This window comes from Mustela lutreola, chromosome 3 (assembly GCF_030435805.1).
Source record: "Mustela lutreola isolate mMusLut2 chromosome 3, mMusLut2.pri, whole genome shotgun sequence".
NCBI lineage: Eukaryota > Metazoa > Chordata > Mammalia > Carnivora > Mustelidae > Mustela > Mustela lutreola.
In genome coordinates, this window is record NC_081292.1 from 163,330,639 (window position 1) to 163,343,131 (window position 12,493).

Consider the following 12,493-nt stretch of genomic DNA (forward strand, 5'->3'; position numbering starts at 1 on the left):
ATACTCCACACTCCTACCTCCTCTTAGGTGTGACATTACCATGTCACAGAGGACTAAGAAGTGTAAAACTAAAGCAGAAACAACCACCAAAAATACTTTAGTCACTCCCAGGTGTCCTGGGTAACTAACAACATAGTAACTAGCAAACAAATTGCACATAGCCACATTCCTGATATGTAAAGAGTAACATCATACCATCTTTAGAAATGCAGGAAAAAGTTTAATAACAAAAGTAAGGTAGTTGCAACCATATCCATACATCTCCTCTCATATTCCTACAAACTATCTCATACATATATAAAATATTAGTGGGGAAAAATACAATAGCAAAATGACTTAAAAGCAAATGTTCATAGAAGCTTTATTCATAATATCCCCAAACTGAAAACAACCCATATGTCCATTTGTCCTTCAACAGGCAAATGGATAAACAAATTATAGTACATTCAAATAATGGAATACTACATAGTAAAAAAGAGAGTGAGAGCTCAAACTACTGTTAACTGATAAAGGCAATGACATGAATGAATCTTAAAACTGATGTACTGAGTGAAAAGAGCCAAACAAAAGAGTACAAATGAAATATCACTTACATGAAATTTTTAAAAAGAAAAATCCTACATTTATAATGAAAAAAAGATATCAGTGGCTGCCTAGGGCTAGGGTTTGGGGGGAATGGAGTGATCATTAATTACCAAGGGACCTGAGGGAATTTGGGGGGGGGGGATGATGGAGATGTAATTTATATCAATTTTGGTGGTTATAAAAGTATGCACATTTGTCAAAACTCAATGAAATCTTCACATTTCAAAGACATCTCTTTATTTATAGGAAAATTATATCTCTATAAAGTGTTTTATTTCATTTTAAAGCAATATATTCAACTCAGAAAAAAAAAAAAAAGCCTAAAACCTGAGTATTGTCTTTAGAGTCTATTCACATACCAGTAAAAATAAGTAAAAAATACAGGTGTACTCAAAATATTGGCTGTATAAAACTACTGGAATGCTGTTTTAAGTAGGGTTTTTAAATTCAAAAGTAAAGGAAAAGATCCTTCTCTCTTTTTTTTTTTTTTGAGCATTCAATGATTCTTTATTTTTTAATTTTTTCATTTTATTTATTTTCAGAAAAACAGTATTCATTATTTTTTCACCACACCCAGTGCTCCATGCAATCTGTGCCCTCTATAATAAACACCACCTGGTACCCCAACCTCCCAACCCCCGCCACTTCAAACCCCTCAGATTGTTTTTCAGAGTCCATAGTCTCTCGTGATTCACCTCCCCTTCCAATTTACCCCAACTCCCTTCTCCTCTCTAACACCCCTTGTCCTCCATGATATTTGTTATGCTCCACAAATAAGTGAAACCATATGATAATTGACTCTCTCTGCTTGACTTATTTCACTCAGCATAATCTCCTTCTCTTTTCCAGGCCTAAGTGGATGAACAGTTCCTTTGTAAGGGAAGGAATGAAAGACCCAGAACTCAAAGAAATAGTTATCAGTCAGAGACTGTCCTTCATTCTTTACTAAAGATATTATTAAGTAATAATCAGATGTTACACTTATTTGTTTCTCAGTCTTCTGCTAGGAAGTCTTCTTTCTTCTATTGAAAATACAGGGCAGCCATGAATACCAGCCCCACTTCTCATCTTAAAAAGGTAAACCACACATATGTATCCTTAGTTGACTCTAGACATTCATCCTAACTCTCCTCAAGAATTCATTGCTTCTTTTGCTAACAAAAACAAAATAATTAACAGTAATCACAGCTAGTTATAAAATTTTTCTTTATCAATTGTGAAATTGGAGGCAAGTTTCTCAGGTTCTCTAAAAAGGATATTACAAAGTAGCAAGCATACAAAAACTATCTTCACATAGTACAAAATATAAAAACTAGAAAATCCCATGCTTTCATCTCTCTTCTAGTTAAAACTTAAATAAGTTATCTGGTAGGAAAGGAATAGACCAAGCTTTGCTATATTGTGCTAGTCCATGTGGATCAGAGATAAATAGTAATTAATAATTAAGAAATGCGGAGGAGTCAAGATGGCGGAGAAGTAGCAGGCTGAGACTACTTCAGCTAGCCAGAGATCAGCTAGATAGCTTATCTAAAGATTGCAAACACCTGAAAATCCATTGGCAGATCGAAGAGAAGAAGAACAGCAATTCTGGAAACAGAAAAAAACCACTTTCTGAAAGGTAGGACCGGCGAAGTGAATCCAAAGCGACGGGAAGGTAGACCCCGGGGGGAGGGGCCGGCTCCCGGCAAGCGGCGGAGCAACGGCGCACAAAATCAGGACTTTTAAAAGTCTGTTCCGCTGAGGGACATCGCTCCAGAGGCTAAACCAGGGCGAAGCCCACACGGGGTCAGCGTGGGCTCAGGTCCTGCAGGGTCACAGAAGGATCGGGGGTGTCTGAGTGTCGCAGAGCTTGTGGGTATTGGAACGGGAAAGCTGGCTACAGAGACAGAGCTGACAGTAAGCTCACAGCTCGGTGTTACCTTGAACCGGTCGCAGGCTTGGTTAGCTCGGAGCGCGGCCAGAAGTCAGGCAGACGGGAGTAACTGGGCGCTGTTCTCTGAGGGCACACTGAGGAGTGGGGCCCTGGGCTCTCGGCTCCTCCAGGCCGGAGACCAGGAGGCCGCCATTTGTATTCCCGTGCTTCGGAACTCTACAGAAAGCGCTCAGGGAACAAAAGCTCCTGAAAGCAAACCCGAGCGGATTACTCACCCCGGCCCCTGGGTAAAAGCGGTGCAATTCCGCCTGGGGCAAAGACACTTGAGAATCACTACACCAGGCCCCTCCCCCAGAAGATCAACAAGAAATCCAGCCAGGACCAAGTTCACCTACCAAGGAGTGAGGTTTCAATACCAAGGAGAGCAGCAGAATTCCAGAGGAGGAGAAAGCAAAGCACGGAACTCATGGCTTTTTCCCTGTGATTTTTTTTTTTTAGTCTTGCAGTTAATTTAATTTTTTTTTCAATTTTTGTTTTCTTTTCTCGCCTTCTGGTAAAATTTTTAACTTTTAAATTTTTCTTTTTTAACGTTTATTAATGAGTTTATCTAAGATACATATTTTTTCTTTTTTATATTTTTCTTATTTGTTTTCTTTTTTTAAAATTCTTTTCTTTTTTTTTCTTTTTTCTTTTTTTTTCTTTCTTCCTTTTTGAACCTCTTTTTATCCCCTTTCAACCCCCTCACGATTTGGGATCTCTTTTAATTTGGTTAAAGCATATTTTCCTGGGGTTGTTGCCACCCTTTTAGTATTTTACTTGCTCCTTCCATATACTCTTATCTGGACAAAATGACAAGATGGAAAAATTTAACACAAAAAAAAGAACAAGAGGCAGTACCGAAGGCTAGGGACCTAATCAATACAGACATTGGTAATATGTCAGATCTAGAGTTCAGAATGACAATTCTTAAGGTTCTAGCCGGGCTCGAAAAAGACATGGAAGATATTAGAGAAACCCTCTCGAGAGATATAAAAGCCCTTTCTGGAGAAATAAAAGAACTAAAATCTAACCAAGTTGAAATCAAAAAAGCTATTAATGAGGTGCAAAAAAAAAATGGAGGCTCTCACTGCTAGGATAAATGAGGCAAAAGAAAAAATTAGTGATATAGAAGACCAAATGACAGAGAATAAAGAAGCTGAGCAAAAGAGGGACAAACAGCTACTGGACCACGAGGGGAGAATTCGAGAGATAAGTGACACCATAAGATGAAACAACATTAGAATAATTGGGATTCCAGAAGAAGAAGAAAGAGAGAGGGGAGCAGAAGGTATACTGGAGAGAATTATTGGGGAGAATTTCCCCAATATGGCAAAGGGAAGGAGCATCAAAATTCAGGAGGTTCAGAGAACACCCCTCGAAATCAATAAGAATAGGCCCACACCCTGTCACCTAATAGTAAAATTTACAAGTCTCAGTGACAAAGAGAAAATCCTGAAAGCAGCCTGGGAAAAGAAGTCTGTAACATACAATGGTAAAAATATTAGATTGGCAGCTGACTTATCCACAGAGACCTGGCAGGCCAGAAAGAGCTGGCATGATATGTTCAGAGCACTAAACGAGAAAAACATGCAGCCAAGAATACTATATCCAGCTAGGCTATCATTGAAAATAGAAGGAGAGATTAAAAGCTTCAAGGACAAACAAAAACTGAAAGAATTTGCAAACACCAAACCAGCTCTACAGGAAATATTGAAAGGGGTCCTCTAAGCAAAGAGAGAGCCTACAAGTGGTAGATCAGAAAGGAACAGAGACCATATACAGTAACAGTCACCTTACAGGCAATACAATGGCACTAAATTCATATCTCTCAATAGTTACCCTGAATGTTAATGGGCTAAATGCACCTGTCAAAAGACACAGGGTATCAGAATGGATAAAAAAGCAAAACCCATCTATATGTTGCCTCCAAGAAACTCATTTTAAGCCCAAAGACACCTCCAGATTTAAAGTGAGGGGGTGGAAAAGAATTTACCATGCTAATGGACATCAGAAGAAAGCAGGAGTGGCAATCCTTATATCAGATCAATTAGATTTTAAGCCAAAGACTATAATAAGAGATGAGGAAGGACACTATATCATACTCAAAGGGTCTGTCCAACAAGAAGATTTAACAATTTTAAATATTTATGCCCCCAACGTGGGAGCCGCCAACTATATAAACCAATTAATAACAAAATCAAAGAAACACATCAACAATAATACAATAATAGTAGGGGACTTTAACACTCCCCTCACTGAAATGGACAGATCATCCAAGCAAAAGATCAGCAAGGAAATCAGCAAGGCCTTAAACGATACACTGGACCAGATGGACATCACAGATATATTCAGAACATTCCATCCCAAAGCAAGAGAATACACATTCTTCTCTAGTGCACATGGAACATTCTCCTGAATAGATCACATCCTCAGTCCTAAATCAGGACTCAACCGGTATCAAAAGATTGGGATCATTCCCTGCATATTTTCAGACCACAATGCTCTAAAGCTAGAACTCAACCACAAAAGGAAGTTTGGAAAGAACCCAAATACATGGAGACTAAACAGCATCCTTCTAAAGAATGAATGGGTCAACCAGGAAATTAAAGAAGAATAGAAAAAATTCATGGAAACAAATGATAATGAAAATACAACGGCTCAAAATCTGTGGGACACAACAAAGGCAGTCCTGAGAGGAAAATATATAGCGGTACAAGCCTTTCTCAAGAAACAAGAAAGGTCTCAGGTACACAACCTAACCCTACACGTAAAGGAGCTGGGAAAGAACAAGAAAGAAACCCTAAGCCCAGCAGGAGAAGAGAAATCATAAAGATCAGAGCAGAAATCAATGAAATAGAAACCAAAAAAACAATAGAACAAATCAACGAAACTAGGAGCTGGTTCTTTGAAAGAATTAATAAAATTGATAAACCCCTGGCCTGACTTATCAAAAAGAAAAGAGAAAGGACCCAAATAAATAAAATCATGAATGAAAGAGGAGAGATCACAACTAACACCAAAGAAATACAAACTATTATAAGAACATACTATGAGCAACTCTACGCCAATAAATTTGACAATCTGGAAGAAATGGATGCATTCCTAGAAACATATAAACTACCACAACTGAACCCGGAATAAATAGAAAGCCTGAACAGACCCATAACCAGTAAGGAGATTGAAACATTAAAAATCTCCAAACAAACAAAAGCCCAGGGCCAGATGACTTCCCGGGAGAATTCTACCAAACATTTAAAGAAGAACTAATTCCTATTCTCCTGAAACTGTTCCAAAAAATAGAAATGGAAGGAAAACTTCCAAACTAATTTTATGAGGCCAGCATCACCTTGATCCCAAAACCAGACAAGGATCCCATCAAAAAAAGAGAGCTATAGACCAATATTCTTGATAAACACAGATGCAAAAATTCTCACCAAAATACTAGCCAATCAGATTCAAAGTACATTAAAAGGATTATTCACCATGACCAAGTAGGATTTATTCCAGGGCTGCAAGGTTGGTTCAACATCCGCAAATCAGTCAATGTGATACAACACATCAATAAAAGAAAGAACAAGAACCATATGATACTCTCAATAGATGCTGAAAAAGCATTTGACAAAGTACAGCATCCCTTCCTGATCAAAACTCTTCAAAGTGTAGGGATAGAGGGCACATACCTCAATATCATCAAAGCCATCTATGAAAAACCCACCGCAAATATCATTCTCAATGGAGAAAAACTGAAAGCTTTTCCACTAAGGTCAGGAACACGGCAGGGATGTCCATTATCGCCACTGCTATTCAACATCGTACTAGAGGTCCTAGCCTCAGCAATCAGACAACAAAAGGAAATTAAAGGCATCCAAATCGGCAAAGAAGAAGTCAAATTATCACTCTTTGCAGATGATATGATACTATATGTGGAAAACCCAAAAGACTTCACTCCAAAACTGCTAGAACTTATACAGGAATTCAGTAAAGTGTCAGGATATAAAATCAATGCACAGAAATCAGTTTCATTTCTCTACACCAACAACAAGACAGAAGAAAGAGAAATTAAGGAGTCAATCCCATTTATAATTGCACCCCAAACCATAAGATACCTAGGAATAAACCTAACCAAAGAGGCACAGAATCTATACTCAGAAAACTATAAAGTACTCATGAAAGAAATTGAGGAAGACACAAAGAAATGGAAAAATGTTCCATGCTCCTGGATTGGAAGAATAAATATTGTGAAAATGTCTATGCTACCTAAAGCAATCTACACATTTAATGCAATTCCTATCAAAGTACCATCTATCTTTTTCAAAGAAATGGAACAAATAATTCTAAAATTGATATGGAACCAGAAAAGACCTCGAATAGCCAAAGGGATATTGAAAAAGAAAGCCAAAGTTGGTGGCATCACAATTCTGGACTTCAAGCTCTATTACAAAGCTGTCATCATCAAGACAGCATGGTACTGGCACAAAAACAGACACATAGATCAATGGAACAGAATAGAGAGCCCAGAAATAGACCCTCAACTCTACAGCCAATTAATCTTCGACAAAGCAGGAAAGAATGTCCAGTGGAAAAAAGACAGCCTCTTCAATAAATGGTGCTGGGAAAATTGGACAGCCACATGCAGAAAAATGAAATTGGACCATTTCCTTACACCACACACAAAAATAGACTCAAAATGGGTTAAGGACCTCAATGTGAGAAAGGAATCCATCAAAATCCTTGAGGAGAACACAGGCAGCAACCTCTTCCACCTCATCCGCAGCAACATCTTCCTAGGAACAACGCCAAAGGCAAGGGAAGCAAGGGCAAAAATGAACTATTGGGATTTCATCAAGATCAAAAGCTTTTGCACAGCAAAGGAAACAGTTAACAAAATCAAAAGACAACTGACAGAATAGGAGAAGATATTTGCAAACGACATATCAGATAAAGGACTAGTGTCCAGAATCTATAAAGAACTTAGCAAACTCAACACCCAAAGAACAAATAATCCAATCAAGAAATGGGCAGAGGACATGAACAGACATTTCTGCAAAGTAGACATCCAGATGGCCAACAGACACATGAAAAAGTGCTCCATATCACTCGGCATCAGGGAAATACAAATCAAAACCACAATGAGATATCACCTCACACCATTCAGAATGGCTAAAATCAACAAGTCAGGAAATGACAGATGCTGGCGAGGATGCGGAGAAAGGGGAACCCTCCTACACTGTTGGTGGGAATGCAAGCTGGTGCAGCCACTCTGGAAAACAGCATGGAGGTTCCTCAAAATGTTGAGAATAGAACTGCCCTATGACCCAGCAATTGCACTATTGGGTATTTACCCTAAAGATACAAAGGTAATGATCCAAAGAGGCACGTGCACCCGAATGTTTATAGCTGCAATGTCCACAATAGCCAAACTATGGAAAGAACCTAGATGTCCATCAACAGATGAATGGATCAAGATGAGGTGGTATATATACACAATGGAATACTATGCAGCCATCAAAAGAAATGAAATCTTGCCATTTGCGACAACATGGATGGAACTAGAGCGGATCATGCTTAGCGAAATAAGTCAAGCAGAGAAAGACAACTATCATATGATCTCCCTGATATGAGGAAGTGGTGATGCAACATGGGGGCTTAAGTGGGTAGGAGAAGAATCAATGAAACAAGATGGGATTGGGAGGGAGACAAACTATAAGTGACTCTTAATCTCACAAAACAAACTGAGGGTTGCTGGGGGGAGGGGGTTTGGGAGAAGGGGGTGGGATTATGGACATTGGGGAGGGTATGTGCTTTGGTGAGTGCTGTAAAGTGTGTAAACCTGGTGATTCACAGACCTGTACCCCTGGGGATAAAAATATATGTTTATAAAAAAATAAAAAATTAAAAAAATATAATAATAAAGAAATGCTTACTCTATACCAAGCAATGTTCTATATACTTCATATCCAGTAATATTTTTACATACACAACAACCATAGAAAATAGATTTTGTTACTATCACTATTTTATACATGATAAAGTGGGATAAAAAGAGGTGAAGTAAAATAACTGAAGTTTATAGCTGGCTATTGATAGAGGCATTAAAACTTAGGTATCCTGTTACCAGTTTCCGTAATTTAACCACCACATTATAGTACATAGTCATTTGTCAAATAGTCAAGGCTCTGACCTGACACTTGAGATTTATATTCTTGCTATCTATCTATTTTTTTTTTTTTCAGGTCTTTGCAGAGTCATGTGCTAACCCAACTCAGACTGCATGGTGCTCAAAGGCATAGTGCTAACATGTGAGTCTCCCAAGACAGAAGACTCAGTATCACTAATAATTCCCAGCCACTACTCCAAAGGGGGCCATTTTTCTTTTATCTGATATATAATACGTTCCAGAAAAAGAGATATATCATAAAGAGATAGTTGTTTCTCTTTCTTTCCTTATAATCATAAATCAAAAGATAAAGTGTACAGATCACATAGTGTGCTAAGTACAACACTTTCATACTCTAATTTGATTATTGCATCCAATTAAATTATTATTAGAACATCTATTGCCCATTTTAGATGAAGAAATGGGTTTTGAAACGCTAAATAAGTTATTGAAGTCAAACATTTAAGAAGTGGCAGGACTCAGCATTAAAACATGTTCTGTCTGATTTCAAAGTCTATACTTCTAATCACTAATCTCTAAAGATTTAACAACATAAGGTAATTCACTTTACCGCCAACTATGACCCTATATGGGAATAACTCAGGAGGATCTTAGGAGAGAGAAAGGTACCTGATGGCTCAATCTGGCATCTATGGCCTTTTCTTCCTACTTCAAAGAGCAATAATCTCTGAGGTAATTATGAACCATCTCTTGTTTGAACAAATCCTGGATGATGGGTATTTGGAAATGTTAAGATTAGGTGCCTTTTTCCAGAACCGTTCCTACCCAAAAATCAAGTACAAACAAATACCGGAAAAATGTGCAATCTGTACTTGAGAATATTTTGCCAAAAGGATTTTCATGCAGATAATATGGCTCATATGGGGTGAATGCCATTGTCTTTCTACCCCCATATGCTCTTCACTATCACCTACAGGATATTGGACTGTTTTATAAATATTAAATGAAAAAAGAGTATATTTTATTCAGCTCTAAATATTGAATCCAAGATTTTTATTGCTAGGTTGTTTTATTTCCCTCGTGATTTCTGATACATATCAAGAAAATTGCTATTATACTTCATATAGTATTATATATTAATGATAAAAAGTGTTATACAAATAAATATTTGACTTGAATATATCTAATTATTCATGGATTTAAAAGAAAAACATTTTATCCATTATGGTCATGAAATAGAAACATCTGATTTTCATAAAATTTTGGCTTTGGGATAGCTAAGAGTTCACAACTTTGAAAATATTTGCCCTAGCCTTCCATAATGACATTGGTATAAAGCTTATTATTTTCAATTTCTGCCGTAATCTATGTCACAAACATTTCAGATCTGAATCAATAGCTATTTCAGTGGGGAAAAAATCAAATAAACAATCTGAAGAAGCATCACAGAACACCAGTGGGTACAGGCAACAAAGTCTCAAGCAAAGCTTGCCTTCTAGCCAAACAACCAGGAAAAAGACAGCCTACTCTAGCAACACAGAAAACTTTATATAAGAATCATCCAACTCAAAGCAAACAACACAGGAAAACCTGATTCCAACCTCATGTCTACCAACACAGGCCAATTGAGGACACTGAACTTTCACCTTATATAGCTATAAGTAGGTTGTAGCTCCCACACAGTGATGTCTGGGGAGACCAAGTGGTAAACATGACTTTCATTCCCACTAACTGGTAACAAGCCTCTTTCCAGTTGTGGTGTCAGTAGGAACCATGGGGGAAGGGGAGATCCTATAATTCCATCCCCCACCAATCAGTAATGAGGTATCCTCCCCATGGGGAAGCATCAGAGGAGGCTTATTGGAGAACCAGGAATTCTACCATCTCCCAGGTATAATGAGGCCAACCCTCCCTCCAGCCCTGATTCTCTCACCACAGTGTCTGTGTTGGTGGAAGCCAATGGTAAGCAGTACCAAAACACCTCTGCCCTTTCCAGCCAGCATGATACTGCAAAAGCCTACTGGAGAGCCAGAACTTCCGTCATTCCCTAGCAATAATGAGGAATCTGTCCACTGCTGGAGTGTCAAAAGAGGTTGAATACAGAACTGGACTTCTACCCCTACCTAGCAGTGATGAAGTGGCACCCACCTCTCCCCACCAGCCCAGCTTAAAAGGAGGTCTGGTAAAACACAAGATTTGACTAAGGTCCAGAGTCTCACAACATAAAATTCCAAATCTACAAGTATGCTTAAAAATCACTTGGAATAACAAGAATCAGAAAAATATCAATTTGATTAAGAAATGGCAATCAATAGACACTAATACCAATATGACACAGATGCTGGAATTATCTGAGCAGGATTTTAAACCAAGTATCACAAAAATACTTTGGTATATAATTACAAGTATGCTTGAAACAAAGGAAAAATACAACATTGTGGCAAATAAATAAAAGTCTCTGCAAAGAAACAGAAGACATAAAGGATTAATAACCAACCAAACAAACAAACAAACAGAAAACCTCTTTGAATAGCTCAACAACTGAAAAGAAAGGACAGAGGGAAAAAAATAGTGAACTTGAAAATAAAATAACAGAAATCACCCAATCTGAGCAATAGAAAGAAAGACTAAAATAACAAGTGATCAGTGCTTCACAAACCTATAGAGCAAACTATCAGATAAATGTGTTGTAGCAATCCTAGGAGAAGAGGAGAAAAATAATATGACTAAAAAAATACTTGAATAATGGATTTAAATTGGCAAAATCATTAACCTCAATCTAAATGACCTTACACAAAAATTAACTTAACATGGGTCAGGGATTTAAGTGGAATATGTAAAACTATAAAACTTTAAGAACATAGTATAGGAGAAAATCTTCCAGACCTTTTGGGAGGATTTCTTGGACATGAAATCAAAAGCACAAACCCATACAGAAAAAATTGATAAATTCGACTTCAGCAAAACTAAAAAATTTGCTGTGGAAAGACCCTGTTAAGAGTGTGAAATAGCAAACTAAACACTAGGAAAAAACACATGCAAACCACGTATCTCATAACAAACTATATCAAGAACATTTAAAGAACTATTAAAAACTTGGTGACAAACTACAACAAAAGAGCAAATAATCAAATTAGAAAATGGGCAAAAGATGATGAAGCATTTCACCAAAGAAGATGTACAGATGGCAAATAAGCATATGAAAAGATGTTCAGTATCACTAGCTGTCAGGGAAATAGAAATAAGACCACAGTGAACTTTCACCACACATCTATGAGAACAGCTGAAGGTTTTCTTTAAGTGAGAATACTATATTTTGTGGAGATACTGGATCTCTCACACATTGCTGCTGGGAATGTAAAATGTAAACTACTCTGGAAAACAGTTTAATTATTTCTTTAAAACTATACATTCGGGACGCCTGGGTGGCTCAGTTGGTTAAGCAGCTGCCTTCGGCTCAGGTCATGATCCCAGCGTCCTGGGATCGAGTCCCGCATCGGGCTCCTTGCTCAGCAGGGAGCCTGCTTCTCCCTCTGCCTACCATTCTGTCCGCCTGTACTCGCTCTCTCTCCCTCTCTCTCTCTCTCTGACAAATAAATAAATAAAATCTTTAAAAAAAAAAAAAAAAAAAACTATACATTCATTGATTTACCAGCTGACCTAGCATTTGCACTATTGGACATTTATCCCAGAGAAATAAAAACTTACATCCACACAAAAACCTGTACGCAAATATTGGTAGCCCAAACCGGGAACATCCAAAATATCCTTTGATAGGTGAATGGGTAAACAAACTGTGGTATATCTATACCATGGAGTGCTACTCAGCAATAAAAAGAAGACTACTTACAACATGGAGAGACCTTGAGGACATCATG